Source organism: Hyaena hyaena, unplaced genomic scaffold, assembly GCF_003009895.1.
Source record: "Hyaena hyaena isolate Hyena2069 unplaced genomic scaffold, ASM300989v1 scaffold_169, whole genome shotgun sequence".
Taxonomy (NCBI): domain Eukaryota; kingdom Metazoa; phylum Chordata; class Mammalia; order Carnivora; family Hyaenidae; genus Hyaena; species Hyaena hyaena.
In genome coordinates, this window is record NW_024080801.1 from 2,130,993 (window position 1) to 2,138,505 (window position 7,513).

Here is a 7,513-nt window from a genome sequence, read left to right on the forward strand (position 1 = left end):
AAACCTCTCCTCCTCCTGATCCTGACCGTGCTGGTTCCAAAATGTTCTCAGGCATTGGATATAGAAGATCTGCTTTTAACATCCTGGGTAAGAATTAGAAATAGGGGCGCCTGGTTGGCTCAGTCGGTTAAGTGTTCGACTTCAGCTCAGGTCATGATCTCCCAGTTCATGGGTTTGAGCCCCAGTCTATGCTCTGCACTGACCGTGAGGAGCCTGCATGGGATTCTCTCTCTCTTCCTCTCTCTCTATTCTTCCCCTGCTCCCTCTCTCACACACACACTCTCTCTCTCAGAATAAATAAATAGAAATAAGAAAAAAAAAAGAATTAGAAATATCACCGCCCTGACTCTAAGAATCATTCTTCCTCTGATTGAATGCTTATCAAATTGATTGCAGTGGTTGATTTCATTGCTCTTATTTCCCACTAGATTGTAGATTCTATGAGGTGAGGACCAGCTTCATTTTGCCGACCGTGAATTCTATGTCCTTGGCACATTATAGGTGCTCAATAAATATGTGTTGAATGGATAAATCCCATTTGATAGCCGAGGGACCTCTATTCCCCAGATGTTAATAAAATGTGGCATTGGGATTCAAATTCCCTCCCCGCTTCAGAGTTGGCCCACTTTCCACTGGAAGAGATTTAGGGGTGGGGTGCTGTCAGTGTTTGTAAACGGGGAGGAAGAGGCAAAGGTAGGGATAAATAATTGCATTAAAATGTCCCGCGGAGACCCTTGTGTGAGCCCGTGTTGGAGGGAAGCTGTCGTAAGGTCAGGAGGGGAATTCCCACCTGTGCTGTGTTGGTTGACCAGCAATCCCCAGGCCCGGGTAGCGGGAAGGGGAGAAAGCACTGGTTGGGAATGTCACAGGGGCCGACCGGTGGGATTAGCCTAAACTCTCGCTCTCCAAGGAGGCTTGAGGCTGTGTGGGGCTGGCTGTACACTGCTCACCCGGGACCACATGGTGGAGTGGAGGGAGCCACAATGTTGGAGAGCCCCATCTCCAGCCCCCATTTCAGACACAGCCTGGTATTCTGTCTCTGTACCTTTCGGGGCAAGTATTAACTCTTAGAGCCTGTGTCCTCAGCTCCAGCCTCCACTGGCCCTGGCTTCCACTTCTTCTAGCCCTTTCTGGGAGAGCAGTGCAAGTACATTTAGCATGAGTATGCAACTGGGACTCTTTGGGTCATAACTTTGGACTTCCTTGTTCCCCCTTGGTCTCCTGGGGATTCGATCCCCATCTTACCAAGATCCCATGAATGAGCTGTGCTCGGCACTGCCTCATGTGGGTGGCGCATGGGCAGTCAAGAGTGTGGTCCTTGGAGTCAGGCTGCCGGGGCGGAGTCCTGGTTCTGCTCTGTGACCCTGGGGCTGGCTAGGAATGGCTTGCAGCCTCGGACTTCCGGTCTGCAATGGAAGAATGGGGATAGGAAAGGTATTTCCTGCAAATTTCTAGTATGAAGAGGAAGTGAGATTATGAATGCAAAGTACTTACCCAAGTGCCTGGCACGTGACAGGTAATCAGCACCAGTACTGGCTTCATGGGCCTGGGGCTATTTTAGGGATCAGATGAGATAGTGAGACAAAAAGCACTTTGCACAAAACCACAGGTCCTGTGCTCCGATGCCCTCTTCAATCACACAGGGACTCCTGAGGGAACCAGGATTTTCACACCGCGGCCAGGTATTGTGTTCTCTGCTCATAGCGACAATCCACTGCCTTGTCTCTGTGGCAAACTCCTACTCATCCTTCAACACCCATTAGTGTCACCTCCTTCATGCAGCCTTCCCTGACTTTCCCAGGTACTGCTGGTTATTCCCACTTCTGCCTCCATAGTGCTTGGTGTAGATGTCCAGACTTACATGGAGGTGGGTTGCATCGTTCTGTGATGTCCTGGTTCAGTGTTGGCTTCTCCACCCAAAGGCTCTGATACTACTCCCCTCTGGACCCCACATGGGGGCTGGCGCGTGGACAGTCTGAAATTCACGTGGCCTCGAATTGAAGGTCTGGTGATTCGGAGGTGATAAGATATCACTTGTGAAATTTGAAAAGGTTATCTGATCTTTGGCAGAGCTCAACACGGAAGTAGAACTGGGCCATGAATACAGATTTAAATTCCTTACTTTTGTGTTTTTTTAAACTTTTTGGGGCATCTGGGTGGCTCAGTCAGTTGAGTGTCCAACTCCGGCTCAGGTCATGATCTCATGGTTCACAGGTACGAGCCCTGTGTCGGGCTCTGTACTGACAGCTCAGAGCTTGAGCCTGCTTCATGGATTCTGTCTCATTCTCTCTCTGTCCCTCCCCTGCTCATACTCTGTCTCTCTCCCTCTCAAAAATAAATAAACCATTTAACAAAATTCTTAAAAAAATCCTTTTTATAATAGAGGAGAACCCACGAATGAGTTGTGTGGATGTATGTAATTTCTTCCTCCAAGAATTTGCTTTCTGCCTCATTAGTAGGAACTCTCTTGCAGGTTGTAAGAACCTTTCTCCCCTTTGTGCAGAAGGACAGTGAAGAAATGGCTTGATTTTTTCACAGACTTGGGATAGATAATTGCTTAAAGCTGACTTTTGGACCGCTGATAATCCAATTAGGGTCTCAGGCGTAATTGTTTCTGTGTAACCTGGTGCCTCTTATCTTCCATGGTTCTGACTTGTGAAGCCGGCTCTCCTGGCAACAGCTTATCTTCCTGTGCGACACAGCAGCATGGCCATGGGGAAGTGCGCTCTGCTCAGCAGGTAAGAGGGAGGTAGCACTTGAGAATTTAGACAGGGAAATGTGGGCATTACCGGAATAACGATGGAGACTTCTATGAAGATGCACACATGTCAAAGTCTGAAACAGAATGAAATGTCCCTGACTCTAACGTGAGTCCAATGCCCTTTCCCCTCACTGCCGACCTCCCGGACAGCAGAACAAGATGTGAATCATCTTTTTTGTGCCTTGTGCTCTGGACAAATAACCCAGTCAGGGTGGAAGAGGGGGAATCTGAGGTTTGCGGATGGCTGTGTTGAATTTATAATCCTCCCTTTCCGGTCCACTCCAGCAAACCAAAGTGAAGCAGCCAGGTGCTAGGGAAGAGCCTGAACTAGGTAACAGGACACTTGGATTCTGGTCCTGGTGGTAACAGGCCACTCCATTAACCTCATAGAACCTCGGTTTCCTCATCTGGGATGGGAGGGAGATAGGTCAGAATCGAGGGTCATGAACCATCACCCCGTGGCCAAATCCAGGCCCCAGAACTGTCTATTTGGTACCCAAATGATTTGAGTTAATTGCCAGCATTTAGAACTCCAAATAGGTTTTATAAAAAATACAATTTCTGCCTTCTGTTGATAATGGGAGAAATCTAGACGCCTTGGGCCCACGTTTCTGCACCAAGCTGGAGCTCAACAATTCTTTCAGTGAGGGTCCTTCCGCACCACAGTCCTTACCGCTCCCTATTGTTTGAGACAAGGATTTATGTCACCCAGTGATACCATCTGCCCGGCCCCTACTGGCATTTAAGTTTATGACCCCTGGACTTGAGGGTCTTGAATTTCACATCCTATTTTGTCAGTATCGGCAAAGACACTTGTGGGCAATACTATTTTGTCCTTATTTGAATATAAGTTTCCATTTTATGGATGCAGAAATTGAGCTCCAGCAAGGTCAGTGACTGTGCCTGTGGCCAGGAAGGTACATGTTGTGCAGCCAGGAATGGGATGAAGGGCTTCCTGACTCCCAGTGAGAGGTTGTCTTGAAAAGGTGTATTTTCCACTTCCTGCACCGGAGGACCTCGTTGGACCCGTGCGTGTCTATGCTAAGGCCATCAGATCATCTGCACGCTCAGAACTATAATCAAGTGACCTTTAGAAACCACCTGGAAAGAGCCTGAGTTATCACTTAGCAAAGTAGCCTAGAGGAGAAACTGCTGATTCAGACTTGGAATCTGAGAAAAACCCCAACCACACTGGATATTTAGAAAGAAGAGTAATTCCTTACGTTTTGGGCACTTGGCAGTTTTTACAGTGTGTTCACTCCTGGTTCTAAAAGTATAAAGTAACAATCTGGGGGTGATAGAGTGTTCAATGCCTCCAACTCCTGCTTTTGTAGAATGTGTGTGAATTTTGATTCTGCAGCTTTCCAGCTTTGTTGCTTTGTCTTCTAGGTCAGTAACAGAAGGATAATAGCAACTCCCGACCTCGCGTTGAATGTGCAGAGACGTATGACACTTGGGTGTCACCTGCTTTGCATGGTGTGTGACGTATATGGAGATCTGACCACATGCCTGGCACTTGCTTGGTATTTTCCAGATATGCACTCTGTGGGGCAGATTATTTCCATTTCCATTTGCAGATTTGAGTCTCAGTGGGAATAAGACATTCACATGGCTTAGAAATGCTGGAATTCTGTATAATCTCAAATCATACAATATTTTTCACTACATCCTCATTGTTCCTCCTCACTTCTGTCTTTGTGTGTCCTCCTTACTAAATTCTGACTCAACTCAGAATTGAGCCTCAGTTTCCCTTCTGCAAAATGAAAGGATTGGATCAGACGAGCTTGTAGGCCTCTTTCAACCTTGAGATTTGATGATTGAACAAATGAATGAAGGGAAAAATGGATCATTAAAAAATAAAAACATAGGAGCCCATGACTGGCTCAGTCAGTTAAGCATCTGACTCTTGGTTTTGGCTCAAGTCATAATCTCACGGTTCATGAGTTCGAGCCCCACTTTGGGCTCCGTGCTAACAGCACAGAGTCTGCTTGGGATGCTCTCTCTTCCTCTCTCTCTGACCTTCTCCTGCTCTCTCTCAAAATAAATAAACTTAAAAAAAAATTTAACAAACACAAGCCTTAACTCCATTTTATTCCATTGCTTAAACACAATCAGATAACCAAAATGCTTAGCTTGAGTATAAAGAAAATAGTTTCTCCTCCTTACCCCGACTTTTCATTTTCTCTCTCTGTCCTCTTTGAAAGTTCACTTGTGCAGGACACACACTGGGGGTTGATCAGAAATCCTCCTCCTCTTCCAGGGCCCCAGGTTTGATTCAGAAAATAGTTCCGACAAACCATTATTGATGAAGAGAAGCCCAGGGTTATGGGAACAAAAGCCCAGTTCCTGGTATTAGCACCCAGCCGGCAAGAGACAAAAGGTGAGTGAGTATAAAGGGGAATTTGAACACATCCTCTGATTTTAAAATTAGTCACAAGATCCGTTCTTTTTTCTTTTTTTCTGGGGCGATGATTACAGAGCCACGACAAAGGGTCCTCAGTGACTTCCTTTCTCTTTCTTTTCTTTGTTTGGAGGTGACAAAGCCGGGCTAGGTGACCCCAGTGTTGGCGGTAACGTCCTAGGCACCGTAGTCAGGGGCCCATCAAACATTCTGCTCTTCTCTCTCCATCGAACCGCATCAAGGGATTGACCTTGGCCAGTCAAGTTCACTGAGCTTTGTCACAGCTGTTTGAGCTGGGCCTTACTGGCCTGGACGTCCACAGTGCACAGAGCAGGGAGTTCTCTTTGATCTTCTTCAAGGCGGACTCTGTCCTCAGGGGAGTTTGAGGGCAGAATGGTGATGTAGCTGGTCCCGCTGGGAGGTGCCCTTGAGAGACGCCAGTGTCTCATCTGCTGGGATGTGGGTGACTCGCAGGTCTTTTGCTTTGGTCTCATTTTGAGTAGAATAGATGCCTTTCAGCACTGTCTTCTTGGCCTTCACAGCCTTTACTTTGGCTTCGGTTTCGGGAGGGCCAATGGCTTCCTTCTTTGCTTTTTTAGCACTATCTGGGTGAAAATGTCTTTTTCTTTTTAAAAATAACCTTTCTTCTGAATACAAATAAATAAATAAAATACTATGTGTAGTAGACATTTTAGAAAGTACCGAGAGTTATTTTAAAAATTGTAAGTACATCATCAGATATAAACACTGTTTTATATTTATTATGTGTGTGTATATTTCATTTTCCCCCAATGAATATATATATATATATTCATGCTGAATATAGACTTATATCTAGAGTTTTTACTTAACTTTCTGTGTGAGCATTTCTCCCACGTCATGGTGTATTTTTCAAATGACATTGATGGCTGCATTCTCCGCGCATCAATCTGCCACTCGGAACTCTCTCTTTTGTTCTCATTTAGCTTGTTTGCCTCCTTCCACCTTCACAGATGACACTGCCCCAACTCTCCTTGTATGCTTATCTGGGCTTGCATCTCTGGCTCTTTTAGCTGGGTGGCATTTTCCAAGACTTGAAATGTGGGACTGAGGGTCCCATGTGCTCTAACCAAAATCCTGACCACCTGTCTTCTCCCTGATGCCCTGCCCTTGGGAGAAATCCCAAGCTAGTCAGTAAGGCTTCAAAGCCTTGCATAATGTGGTCCCTTCCAGAGTATCCAGACCCTTCCCCATAGCGGCCCACACCCAGTTTACAACTCTGCTGATTTAAATTGATGTTGGGGTGCCTGAGTGGCTCAGTTAGTTAAACGTCCTGCTTCGGCTCAGTTCATGGTCTCATGGTCTGTAATTTGAGCCTCGCATTCGGCTCTGTCTTGACAGCTCAAAGCCTGGAGCCTGCTTCGGATTCTGTGTCTCCCTCTCTTTCTGCTCCTCCCCTGCTCACGCTCTGTCTCTCTCTCAAAAATAAATAAATATTTTTAAAAAGAGAAAGAAAAAAAAAATTGGTATAGCATTTCCCTGCCCTGTGCTGTTTCACAATCCCCACTGCCTTAGTTAAGTGTTTCCAGAACTTTGGGTGTTCAGATATCATTTTCACAAAGTTTCCATTTTTCCATACCACCTGTATCATTATTTAACCTTTATTTTTAAGATTAACTATTACTTAAAAAGTGGATTTTAACTTAGCCACAATAGGTAGCTGTGAAAACCCATGAAAATATGAGTTTGGGGTGCTGAACACAGGTGTGCATGTGTGTGTATATAATTTTTTCCTAATTCATATGAAAGTAAATTCGTAACGATTGAAGTAAAAAATAAAGATTCTCCCAACATTATCTAAAATTATCTCCCATAGTGACACATTTTCCCTATTTTGGGAAACACTACATTAGCTCCACTTTCCTGGCATATTATTCCCTCCTTTCTGATAGACTAACTCCTAGTCATCTCTTGAGTTCTAGGGGGACTTGATTTTATAAAACAGCAAACATAATGTTTTGTGAAGTTAAAAAGATAGAATTAAAAAACACAAACATGATAGAATGTAAGTTGAGAAGTGAGTGAAGGGAGAAAAAAATGTCCCAAGAACTTAGACTCTGAAATGCTAAGATGTCAATTTGGCATGCTGGAATTTCTAGGAATGGCCCTTAAAGAATAGAAACAGAGGCTATAACTTCCAAACCAGTAGATGGAAAATATATGGAATAAACACAAATATCAGTTCCAAAAATGCAAGTTAATATAAGAAAGGAGGACAAAAGCAATATATAAAAGAGGGCATATATGGGGCGCCTGAGTGGCTCAGTTGTGAGCGTCCACCTTCGGCTCAGGTCATGATCTCACGGATTGTG

The 7,513-nt window shown here is 45.0% G+C and overlaps 1 long non-coding RNA gene across 1 annotated transcript; it reads left to right on the forward strand.

Annotated features, from left to right (window-relative positions):
• Positions 1-1,598: 1,598 nt before the first annotated feature.
• Positions 1,599-5,135, forward strand: LOC120237043. Its single transcript, XR_005529836.1, has 4 exons — positions 1,599-1,682; positions 2,662-2,738; positions 4,151-4,237; positions 5,022-5,135. It is a non-coding gene; the product is annotated as an uncharacterized LOC120237043 (long non-coding RNA).
• Positions 5,136-7,513: the final 2,378 nt, after the last annotated feature.